Here is an 11,894-nt window from a genome sequence, read left to right as displayed (position 1 = left end):
GATTCTTTACCACCGTGTCATCTGGGAAGCCCAGACCTTTCATAGACACCTCAAATATACATGTCTAAAAAGGAACTATTATCTCTTCCCCAAACTATCCTTTCTTCCTCTATGAGTTGCCCTTTCTTTAAAATATAAACTTTTAATTTAAGAATAGTTTTAGATTTACAGGCATTGATAACATCTCTATAATTTTGCCTCTTCCCAAACATCATGTAAAAAGAATCATTCTGAATGTAGTTTTTTTCAGACTGGCTTCTTTCACTTCATGGTATGCAATTAGTGAAATAAATCCATGTTTTTGCATGACATATTAGCTAACTCTTTTTATCACTGAATATTGTGTTGTATGGATGTACCACAGTTTGCTTACCCTTCCCCTATTGGAGGATGTTTCAGGTGTTTTGGTGATTTTGGTAAACTCCTGTAAAGATTCACAGGTAGGTTTTGTGTAGACCCACAGTCTGACTCCAGCTGGAATAATCCTGAAGTACAGTCACTGGATAAGACTATTAGCTGCCAAACTCCAGAGTCTGTACCATTTTTGCATCACTATGCTTTTGAACTGTGGTGTTTGAGAAGACTCTTGAGAGTCCCTTGGACTGCAAGGAGATCCAACAGTCCATTCTAAAGGAGATCAGTCCACGTGTTCATTGGAAGGACTGATGCTGAAGTTGAAACTCCAGTACTTTGGCCACCTAATGCGAAGAGTTGACTCATTGGAAAAGACCCTGATGCTGGGAGGGATTGGGGGACAGGAGAAGAAGGGGGCGACAGAGGATGAGATGGCTGGATGGCATCACCAACTCGATGGACATGAGTTTGAGTAAACTCCAGGAGTTGGTGATGGACAGGGAGGCCTGGAGTGCTGCGATTCATGGGGTTGCAAAGAGTCGGACGCGACTGCTGAACTGAACTGAACCATCAATGAATGAGAATTCCTGTTGCTTCTTATTCTCACCAGCAATTGATACTGTCATTTAAAAGAAATGTATCCATTCTGATATATGTAGTGATATCTCTGTTATAGTCTTCCTTTCCCTAATAACAAATGATGTTGAGTATTGGTTTGTCTTAACCCAGCATTTATCACCTTCTGTCCCTTACTGTCTTACACACAGACACTCTAAGAGCAGAGACTCGAAGTATATTATTCAGCTCTGCAGTTTCTAAACAGTGCCTGGCACAGAGCAGGTATTCATTAACCGTGCTAGCTGACTAGCTGACTATCTTGAGATTGAAAGTGAGGACTGGTGGTCTTTTTCTTCAGAATAGAAGGACTGCTGTATTTTGCTCATTTAAGATTGCATTAAAACAGTAGAAGTAGGATTCTGATAATAGGCTTGAAGAGCTCAACTGTCAAAAGCCAGAAAATAAACCTCATTCATTCATTTTCTCTACTGTTTGCCAAACATAGGCTCATTGTTCTCCTGTTCCATCTTCCACACTGGACAGGGGTTAAAATTAGAGCTGCAAAATGTCTGCTTGTTTATTTGGTCTAGCATGGCACTATCTATCTATCTATATATATATATATATTTTTTTTCTATATGTATATTTTTAAGACATGAGAATAAAATGCATGTCTTTCTTCATTAATGGGTTCCACATAGTGTCTCAGTGGAATAATGTTTATTGCTGTATCAAATGTTAATGATAATCTCTGTTACGATTGCATTCTGTTCTAGAGTGGGAGTCCATAAGAGCTTGAGAATGAGTTTTCAGGAAGAAACAAAAGGCCAGGAAATAAAAATGTTATCCAGAAAGCACACGCTTAAGAACTTATACCGTATGCATCCCTATGCATGCTCAAAATCCAGTGATTTATTTGCTAAAGTGTGTTGATGCATCTGGATTCCCATGTGGGCACAGTGGTAAAGAATATGCTGCCAATAAAGGAGATGAAAGAGACGGGGTTCGATCCCTGGGTCAGGGATCTCAAAGAGTCTCAAGAGATCTCAAAGAGTCAGACACGACTGAATGTGCATACACTTTGACTCATATGCCTTCTGTATGATTTGTTTGACCACAGCATTACAGAGGAGGACACACACACACCCCCTCAGAGCTCTTCTATTTTAAAGTCCCCCACATGCCACAAGGTCTGAGTTTATGAGTGCTGCATAAACTTGGGGCATAGGGGGTGTAGAGAGCATGTGAATGCATTTTAACTGCCACGCATGCACAGATATGAGGTACAAAGACCCCGCTGGACCCTCTCCAGAAGGACTCAGCACCTCCATTCTGTGGGACCCACTGTGAGCCGAGTTTAGTGCCTTAATAGAGTGAAGCTTTGGTTCCTGTTCATGTCAAAAATTATCTCGATACAGTTTTATTTACGTCTCAAGATTTTATCTTTCAAAGAAAATAGCCATGAGATGACTGTCTTTTACTGAATGTGATGCTTCCCCAAGAAGCTATTGAAGGACCTGGAGATGGTTATGAGTTTATCAGGTGACTGAAGTTTAGGAGAGAGAAACAGAAGGGTAAAGGTCTGAGGAACTGAAGAGAAACTCAATTTATAGGGATAGCTTTGTTTTCCCATGAGCAGATGTTATTGTATATATCCTCACTACCTTAAATGGAGAAGGAAATGGCAACCGACTCCACTCTTCTCGCCTGGAGAATCCCAGGGACAGAGGAGCCTGGTGGGCTGCCGTCTATGGGGTTGCACAGAGTCGGACGCAACTGAAGTGACTTAGCATGCATGCATGCATGCATTGGAGAAGGAAATGGCAGCCCACTCCAGTATTCTCGCCTGGAGAATCCCAGGGACAGAGGAGCCTGGTGGGCTGCCATCTGTGGGGTCACACAGAGTCAGACACGTCTGATGCAACTTAGCAGCAGCAGCACTACCTTAAAGATGGTTTCTTGTGAATAACTTTAATATACCTTTTATTCTTTGGTAATTATGATAATGCAAACTTTAATAATTTCTTCTTTTTATTTAAACTCATGATAGATCCAAAAACCTCTCCATATACTAGTGGCCCTAACTTTTATCAGTTGTCTTGAGTTGGTGGAAGTGAATTGAAGTCTCATGGGAAAAGCCTATTATGAATGTAACGGGTTCTGGTACCTTGTGTTTCTGATAACCTACATTTGCTGTCTTCATTTTCACCCCATGAATGTTTTGTGCTATTCTTCTGTCATCTTGTACTATAAGTTCTCCCCTCTCATATCTTCACATACTTAACTCTTTCCTTCTTTCTTTTGTTTGTCTGTTTTTTTACCTCCCTCCCTGCTTTTGAAAGTTCTCATCTACCTTGCTGGACAAAAGCTGTTTATCCTCTAGGCAAGCTTAGTATGAGAACAGACATTGGTCCTTGCCAAGGCACGTTCATCTTTAAGGTACTTAATAGATTCTGTGTTATTTTATACTTAATTGTATTTTTTGCTTCTCCCGGCTTCCATTAGATTATGCATGTGTGAATGATTCATCTTTGCATCAGCCAGAATTCCTAGACTATACTTCGTGCTCCCTTAATGTCTGTTCGATGAATGTAGGAATAAATGAATGTACAAACAATGAATGTATGAATTTTATTTGGTTCCCAGGGACCCACCTTGACATATCCCTGGAGACCTTGTCCATGGATTCCAGGCTGGCTTTCCTTCCAGCCCTCCCTGAAAGAAGCCAAGGGGCATTATAGCTCTTTTTAGTTTGGTTGGTTTTAGAACTACTTTAAAAAGTAATCCATTTTCACCATTTGTGAAATCCAGGAAAATCCTGCATCACTGACACAATTCAAATGAAAGTAAATCAAAGTGAATTTAAAGTATTATTGTGGATGTAGACACATAAAAAATTTATTTATCATTTTTTCCCACAAATTGAGCTAAAACTAACCATACATCAACCTCGACAGCATCTTACATTTTCTGAGTGCTGACATTGATTAAGATTTCTTTGATCAGTTGCATGTAAGAAGGGTATTAGAAAACCCACACCTGCACAAGATGAAAGTCTATTATGGGCATTGTTACAATAGAACACAGCATAACTGTCAAACACTAAAGCTGGCAACTAGTAGTTCTACCAATTCATCTTTAGGTAACTGCCTTATATATTACATGCAAACATAAATTTCTGTTCTCTCATTAGTTATATTTTATCCTAATTATGTCATAGTGCATATAAACTTGTAAAATTTCTGTATTCATTAATAACACATTTCATGCCACTTTTAGTCACAGACTCTTAATCATCTCAATAAGGGAGATGTTAACGTTTACTCTTATTCTGAATTTCCTACCCTCTCATAGAAGTCTACCATCTCTTTGTATCCAATATTTCCTGCACCTCAAAAGTTTCCAGGCACCTAAAACATATTCATGGGATAGAAGGTGGGTGTTTGGGGGAAACTGTGGAATGTATGAATTGCTATGGATTCTCCTCAACCCATCACAGATGACGTTACTTTCTCATCTCAATTTTAAGATGTAAATATGTGTCATATTTGGCTATTAAAGTACCCAAATTAGAATTTGTCCTTAGAAGATATCTCAAACATAGAGTAATTCAGCATTTTGCAAAATATCAGGCTTTCTTTTTTGTGTAAATGCCACAGGCAGCACTGGACTCTGTGCCTGCTCCTACGTCTGTGTATTCCCTGAAAAAACATCTAGAGTTTGATAGTCTACCATCCACATGTAGCTCATCACCTTAAAGGCATGATTAAACTAGGGAATCACAAAAGCCATTGGTACGAAACACAGGCATGTAGGCACAACAAAGGGAAATTTTCTGCCAAAGCAGTGCCAAACTAATTTGCCCCTCCATACTTAATTGTGCATGATAGGTTTTATTGCTGCTTCTATAATCTTACTTTTATTAAGACTGCTATCAAACTCAGAATCCAAGGATTTTATTAGCACAGGTGCCTAACAAATAAAAAACAAAATTCATGTTTGTCCATAGGAATTTAGAGTCATAACTAATGAATTCATTTTTATTTTTGCCATCAAAGTTAGTGTACATATGTAGGAAATTCTTATGGTGAATATCTTAATTTATTTACAATGGAATTATAATTAATATTGGTAGATGTATTCATATGCCTTCTCTTTGAAGAAAGGTACCCCCCAAACCCCATTTGGCATAATTTCCTGAGAACTACCTGTGTGAAAACACAAAGACACATGGTACTTACACTTGAAATAACAATAATTAGAAAGTTAAAATAAATATGATCAAAGCCAAACAGAGCAGATACTCAAATCAGAGAATACTGACTAATTTCCTCTGGATGTTTGTGTGTGTGTGTGAGAGTTGCTCAGCCGTGTCAGACTCTTTGCAACCTCATGGACCATAGCTTGACAGATTCCTCTGTCCATGGGATTTTCCAGTTAGGAATACTGGAGTGGGTTGCCATTTCCTTCTCCAGGGGAATCTTCCCAACCCAGGGATCGAACCTGGGTCTCCCACATTGCAGGCAGACTCTTTACCGTCTGAGCCACTATATATATACACATATATGTATATAGTGTCTGCCTCTTTTTTCAGTTCCGGGAAGGGAGTGATTTTTGTCTTATTTATTGATGTATCCTCAGCATCTGGAACACTGTCTGGCATAGAAAGTATTCAGTCAATACTGATTGAATGAAAAATATCAAAAGTCACTCTGCAGCCAAGTGTGGAGTGAGCAGTGCTAGCCCCTATATAGTCCCTATGCATTTGGAGGTTGTCAGAGAAGACCTCTAGAAAGAAGTTGTACTTGAAGTTGGATGGGAAAGATGAGTAGGCAACCTTTCATGTCTCAGTTTACCTCCAAAAACATAATACTCTGAAGTTATCAGTATTATTAAGATGTTAAATCCTCGGTCACGTCATTTACTGAGTTTTATATTTTAGCATATATTTTGACCAATTCAGGCCAAAGCACCAGAGTAAACAAAGCTAAATAAAATGAATACTCAGAGATACATCATTCCTTAAATACATAAATTATTTGCTAGCTGGAGCCACTGATGGTTAAGCTCACACACGAGGATCCTGGCAGCACATAGACCTTTACCTGAAATGTTTCAGGGGACAGGTCCTGACAAAATAAAGCCCATAGCAGCGGTGAGTGTAGTTTCTTTGAATAACAAGTTTAGAGGGAACATGGATTACTTTTTAAAGCGGTTCTAATACCAGCCAAACTGGAAAGGGTCCATGATGCCCCTTGGCTTCTTTACGGGAAGGCTGAAGAGCTGGCCTGGCATCCATGGACAGTGTCTCCAGGGATATGTCAGGGTGGGTCCCTTGGAACTCATGCTACAGTGGAGTATGTTTGTATTCTAGGCTTTACATTTGCTCTAACTATAGAAAGCAAAGTTTCAGTTATGCTGAAGTCATGGCAGAGATATGCGTCTTTATTATGATTGAATACCCTTATTGAGAACGCATACTTTTGGAGCAATATGTATTGAATTTGGGAGATAGAGTTACTTAATGGAAAGTACGTAGATGCCAGGGTCAGACTGTCCTGTCATTGTAACTCAACTTAAATGTAACAGCAGTGTGATCTTAGGTAAGTTACTTAACTTTTGGTAGCCCTGCATTTGTTTCATTTTTTAAAAAAGAGACTATTTTAAGGATAAAATATCTAGTGTAGTATTTGGCCCATGGTAGGGATTCATCAAATGTAGTAGTGAAACTAATAATAACTATTATTTGTTAAGCATTTACTATTAACCAGAAACCAAAAAGTATTTTATATTTACTATCCCAAGTGTTTCTCACAAGAAAAGTTATGACATGAGTATAACTATTATCTTTACTTAACAGACTTATCGAGTCTAGAAACTGTGATTCAAAAAAGTTAAATAACTTTTCCAAGCTCACAAGCCTGGGATTGAATCCAAGAAAAAGAACTGAACTTGAATCTAAGATTTCAATCACTCTGTCAAACTTCCTCTCCAAATAATAGGAAATTTGTATTCAATGATAATAATTAATGTGGTGTATTCTTATTGTCAAGCATGTTGGTTTGATGACATAGCAAAATGGAAGAAAATTTAACTAAGGAACCAGAATTTATTGAGATACTCCTATGCTCCAGGTACTGTGCTTTATTTATTTTCTTAATTTTCACAGATGAGTATTATTATTCTGCATTTTATAAATGATGAAACTGAAGCTTAGAGAGGTTAAAGCACTTACTTTAGTCATTTACAGCTGAGAGCCAGGATTGGAACAGAGGCTCATGTAGAGCAGTGAATAGAGTCAAAGTCAGAAGGAAGAGGAGAGTTCAGAGTTGAAGAGGGACAGGCGATTCCTGGCAGTGTGATGGGAGAGGAAGTCGGGTCAGTGGTCAAGGGCCCTAGATGCCTTGCTGTGGACCTTAGTCTTTATCCTAGTTTGAAAGCAAGAGTATGAATATGATCAGCTAAGATGTATTTTTTTTTCAGGCTTTTTAAAATGAATTTCATTAGAAACCTCCATCAAAAACTGCTCAAACACATATACACCATGGAATATTACTCAGCCATTAAAAAGAATTCATTTGAATCAGTTCTAATGAGATGGATGAAACTGGAGCCCATTTTACAGAGCGAAGTAAGCCAGAAAGATAAAGACCATTACAGTATACTAACACATATATATGGACTTTAGAAAGATGGTAATGATAACCCTATATGCAGAACAGAAAAAGAGACTCAGATGTATAGAACAGACTTGTGGACTCTGGGAGAAGGTGAGGGTGGGATGTTTCAAGAGAACAGCATTGAAACATATATATTATCTAGGGTGAAACAGATCACCAGCCCAGGTTGAGTACATGAGACAAGTGCTCGGGCCTGGTGCACTGGGAAGACCCAGAGGGATCGGGTGGAGAGGGAGGTGGGAGGGGGGACTGGGATGGGGAATACATGTAAATCCATGGCTAATTCATTTCAATGTATGACAAAAACTACTGTAATGATGTAAAGTAATTAGCCTCCAACTAATAAAAATAAATGGATAAAATAAAAATTAAAAAAAAAAAAAACTGCTCAAAATGTGTTTTGCATTATGAAGTTTTGAGCTTTCTGTTCAAACCAACTGTCTTAAAGTAAAAACATCATCCATCATCAGGGCCATGTTGATACAATGATTCCATTATCCTCTTGAAAAAAGGGCTTGGTTAAGCCTCACCCAGTTTGCCCTGAATAGTATGTCCTGGTTAGCAATATTAATATAGAGATCCAGCTTCCCTTTGTCCTGCAGGGAGATGTCCAGTCGACCAGGGAATGGTGGGATGGTCACCATCTGGCCTACAGGATGGAAAGGTGTTTGGTGAAGCCTCCATCCACCCACTTCTTAATGAGGTTTCCCCCCCCCACCCCCCGCTGGAGGGAAAACTGGAGACTAAATAGTTTTCTCTGGTCTTTGTCTTGGTAATGGAGATATGCAGTCTGGTGGGCCATCTCATGCATGTTGTGGAGGAAGAATCGATTGCAGTCCACTCCTTGAATGGCAGGTGATAAGCAGGACATAGCAGCAATCTTCACTTAGCTAAGACATATTTTTAAAAGATGTCTCTGACACTAGGGTAGTGGTTCCCTTTAGGTAGCTCAGCGTGGCACAGATAATCTGCAGGTTGTCTCAGTTCAGTTCAGTCGCTCAGGCATGCCTGACTCTTTGCAACCCCATGGACTGAAGCATGCCAGGCCTCTCTGTCCATCACCAACTCCCTGAGCTTGCTCAAACTCATGTCCATTGAGTCGGTGATACCATCCAGACATCTCATCTTCTGTTGTCCCCTTCTCCTCCTGCCTTCAATCTTTCCCTTCATCAGGGTCTTTTCTAATGAGTCAGTTATTCATATCAGGTAGCCAAAGTATTGGAGTTTCAGCTTCAACATCAGTTCTTCCAATGAACACTCAGGACTGATCTCCTTTAGGATGGACTGCTTGGATCTCCTTGCAGTCCAAGGGACTCTCAAGAGTCTTCTCCAACACCACAGTTCAAAAGCATCAATTCTTCAGCACTCCGTTTTCTTTATAGTCCAATTCTCACATCCATACATGACTACTGGAAAACCATAGCTTTGACTAGACAGACCTTTGTTGGCAAAGTAATGTCTCTGCTTTTTAATATGCTGTCTATGTTGGTCATACCTTTTCTTCCAAGGAGCAAGCATCTTTTAATTTCATGGCTGCAGTCACCATCTGCAGTGATTTTGAAGCCCCCCAAAATCAGATCTCTCACAGTTCCCATTGTTTCCTCATCTATTTGCCATGAAGTGATGGGATCGAATACCATGATCTTAGGTTTTTGAATGTTGAACTTCAAGCCAACTTTTTCACTCTCCTCTTTCACTTTCATCAAGAGGCTCTTGAGTTCTTCTTCGCTTTCTGCCATAAGGGTGGTGTCATCTGCATATTTGAGGTTATTGATATTTTTCCCGGCAATCTTGATTCCAGCTTGTGCTTCATCCAGCCCGGCATTACACATGATGTACTCTGCATATAAGTTTAACAAGCAGGGTGGCAATATACTGCCTTGACATACTGCTTTCCCAATTTGGAACCAGTTTGTTGTTCCATGTCCAGTTCTAACTGTTGCTTCTTGACCTGCATACAGATTTCTCGGGTGGCAGGTAAGGTGGTCTGGTATTCCCATTTCTTGAAGAATTGTCCACAGTTTGTTGTGATCCACACAAAGATCCCCACACTGTCTAGATCCCAACTAGTCATATTTCCTTCCTACACTAGGCACTAAGAAGGGTTATATCTGACAACTTCCCTTGCAGTTCCTTTTTAAAAACTGCAACTGGTTAATCGTGTAGTCCTACAGTGAGAGGATCACTGTATTGAAAGTCAAATGACTTTGTCTGGAGCCTTGACCATACTTTTTAACAAGTAGATAATGTTGAAGAAATTATTAAATATTTCCTCTTTGTAAAATTCAAGAGATGTTAATGATACCTAAATGAAAGGAATTCATTGGTGTGAGAGTGAGGGTAGATAATATACTGGAACTGTTTTAGTAAACTATAAAAGACTGCATCAGTGTTTTATTTGAAGGACATATACCAAGTGTGTATTATAGCTCAAGCATCATTCTAGGAGTTGTAAAGGAGCAGCAAATAAATCAAAGGTCATGCCATCACAGAGATGACATTTTATGCAAGTAGAGTTGTGTATCAGTGTTCTATTGCTGCCAGAACACATTATCACAAAATTTGTCTGCTTAACACAATGCAAATGTATTATCTTATCACTCTGAATGTTTGAAGTCCAGCATGAATCTCACTTGAGTAAAATCATGGTGGAGACGGAGCTCTTTTACATATTGAGATTTTATGGGAGAATCATTTTCCTTGCCTTTCTCACCTTCAAACAGGCTGTCATTCCTTGATTCATGACCTCCTTTTTCCATCTCCAGAGGAGCACTGTAGCGTCTTTCTGACCAGTCTTCCATAGTCATATCCTTCTCTGACTCACATCACTCTTCTGGGTCCCTCTTCCACCAGTTGTAACTACAATGAGCTCATCTGGATAATCTAGGATTATCTTGCACGCTTGCATGCTGAATTGCTTCAGCTGTGTCCAACTCTTTGCGACCCTATGGGCTGTAGCCTGCCAGGCTTCTCAGCCCATGGGATTCTCCAGGCAAGAATATTGGAGTGGATAGAATTATCTTAAGATCCTTCAATTAATTATGCCTGCAGATTCACAGGTTCTTGGGATCAGGATATAGACATCTGTGGGAGCCATTATTCTGTTTACCACATAAAGTACACTTTAGTTGAGTCAAAGTACTCTAAATGACTATTTGATCTTCAGTTTATATGACTATAAATAAAACCATACAGCACAGCTTATGATTTTATTATTGTTGTTTTGCACCCTAGGCTGATGCCTGATTTACAAGGAGAATTAGGTTTTGATTAAGAAATTATTCCTTCCCAATTCTATCTAGAATTTTTCAGTTGTTTTTATTTTATTTTTTCTCAAGCTACTAGAAGGTAGAGGTGGAAAAGAACCTGGTAGCCAGAGGACAAAACCCAGTCCATTTATTATTTCTATGTAAAGCCTGGGTGCATGATATCTTATTCATTGACCTGGATCAGAACCAATGTTGAAATTTCATTGCTGAGGTGTAGTGTTCTGACCCTGAGGAATGAATTTAGTTCAGAACAGACAAAACCATCAGTGACAGTCACTGTCTATTTCTGGCACATTAAATCAAGATTTTTGGAGTGTCAGAATGTGTTATAACTTGGATTGAAATATGACAACCTGTCAAAAAATTTCCACAACTGATAACATCCCCTTGAGGTTAATAGACAAAATTATAAGACAGCATAATTTGTGTAATCTAATTCATAAATTCCTTGTCATAAAGTCTCAGGGGTGATATTTTATAAATATTATAGCACCACTATATAATACTTGATCCCTTATGTTTGAAATATCTTTACAAAATAGAATGAGAAGATGCATATCAATTCAGTTTGATAGGAGTTTGTAGGTAACTGATAATGTATGACACACACTCCTAGATGCTGTGGGGGGTACATTAGAGAAATAAAAGATGGCTCTTACTTAAAAACTTGCTGTGTAAACTATGTACACATCGAAAATAACTGAAGAACATTGCAAATCAACACACTCAAGTCCTCTGTAGACCAATGAACAATGAAGCTCATTTGGTTCTGGTGAAGGGGTATTTAAGAACTCAAGATAGACTTGAAAAATGGGGAGCAGGACATTCTAGGTGGAAGGAATTTTATGAGCAAAGTCTCCAAGATCAGAACAAGAATTTGATGTACACACTTAGCTGTTTCATCACTTAACTACTCACTGTAGGCTAGACTATTTGTTTGATCGTTATACAGTTTAAGGTTGTTTTTATGGTTATGTATTGTTCCATTTATGCCCGCAGTGTATTGTTGGCTGACAGACAAGATGCATAAGAA

At 38.9% G+C, this 11,894-nt stretch overlaps 1 pseudogene; it reads right to left on the bottom strand.

Moving 5' to 3' along the window:
• Positions 1-7,980: 7,980 nt before the first annotated feature.
• On the bottom strand, positions 7,981-10,393 carry LOC110132228 (patatin-like phospholipase domain-containing protein 4 pseudogene; annotated as a pseudogene).
• Between the last annotated feature and the right edge of the window lie 1,501 nt (positions 10,394-11,894).

The sequence above is a fragment of the Odocoileus virginianus genome, chromosome 27 (genome assembly GCF_023699985.2).
Source record: "Odocoileus virginianus isolate 20LAN1187 ecotype Illinois chromosome 27, Ovbor_1.2, whole genome shotgun sequence".
Lineage (NCBI taxonomy): Eukaryota > Metazoa > Chordata > Mammalia > Artiodactyla > Cervidae > Odocoileus > Odocoileus virginianus.
Note: the sequence above shows the minus strand (reverse complement) of the source record. Positions and strands in the feature narration are given on the sequence as shown.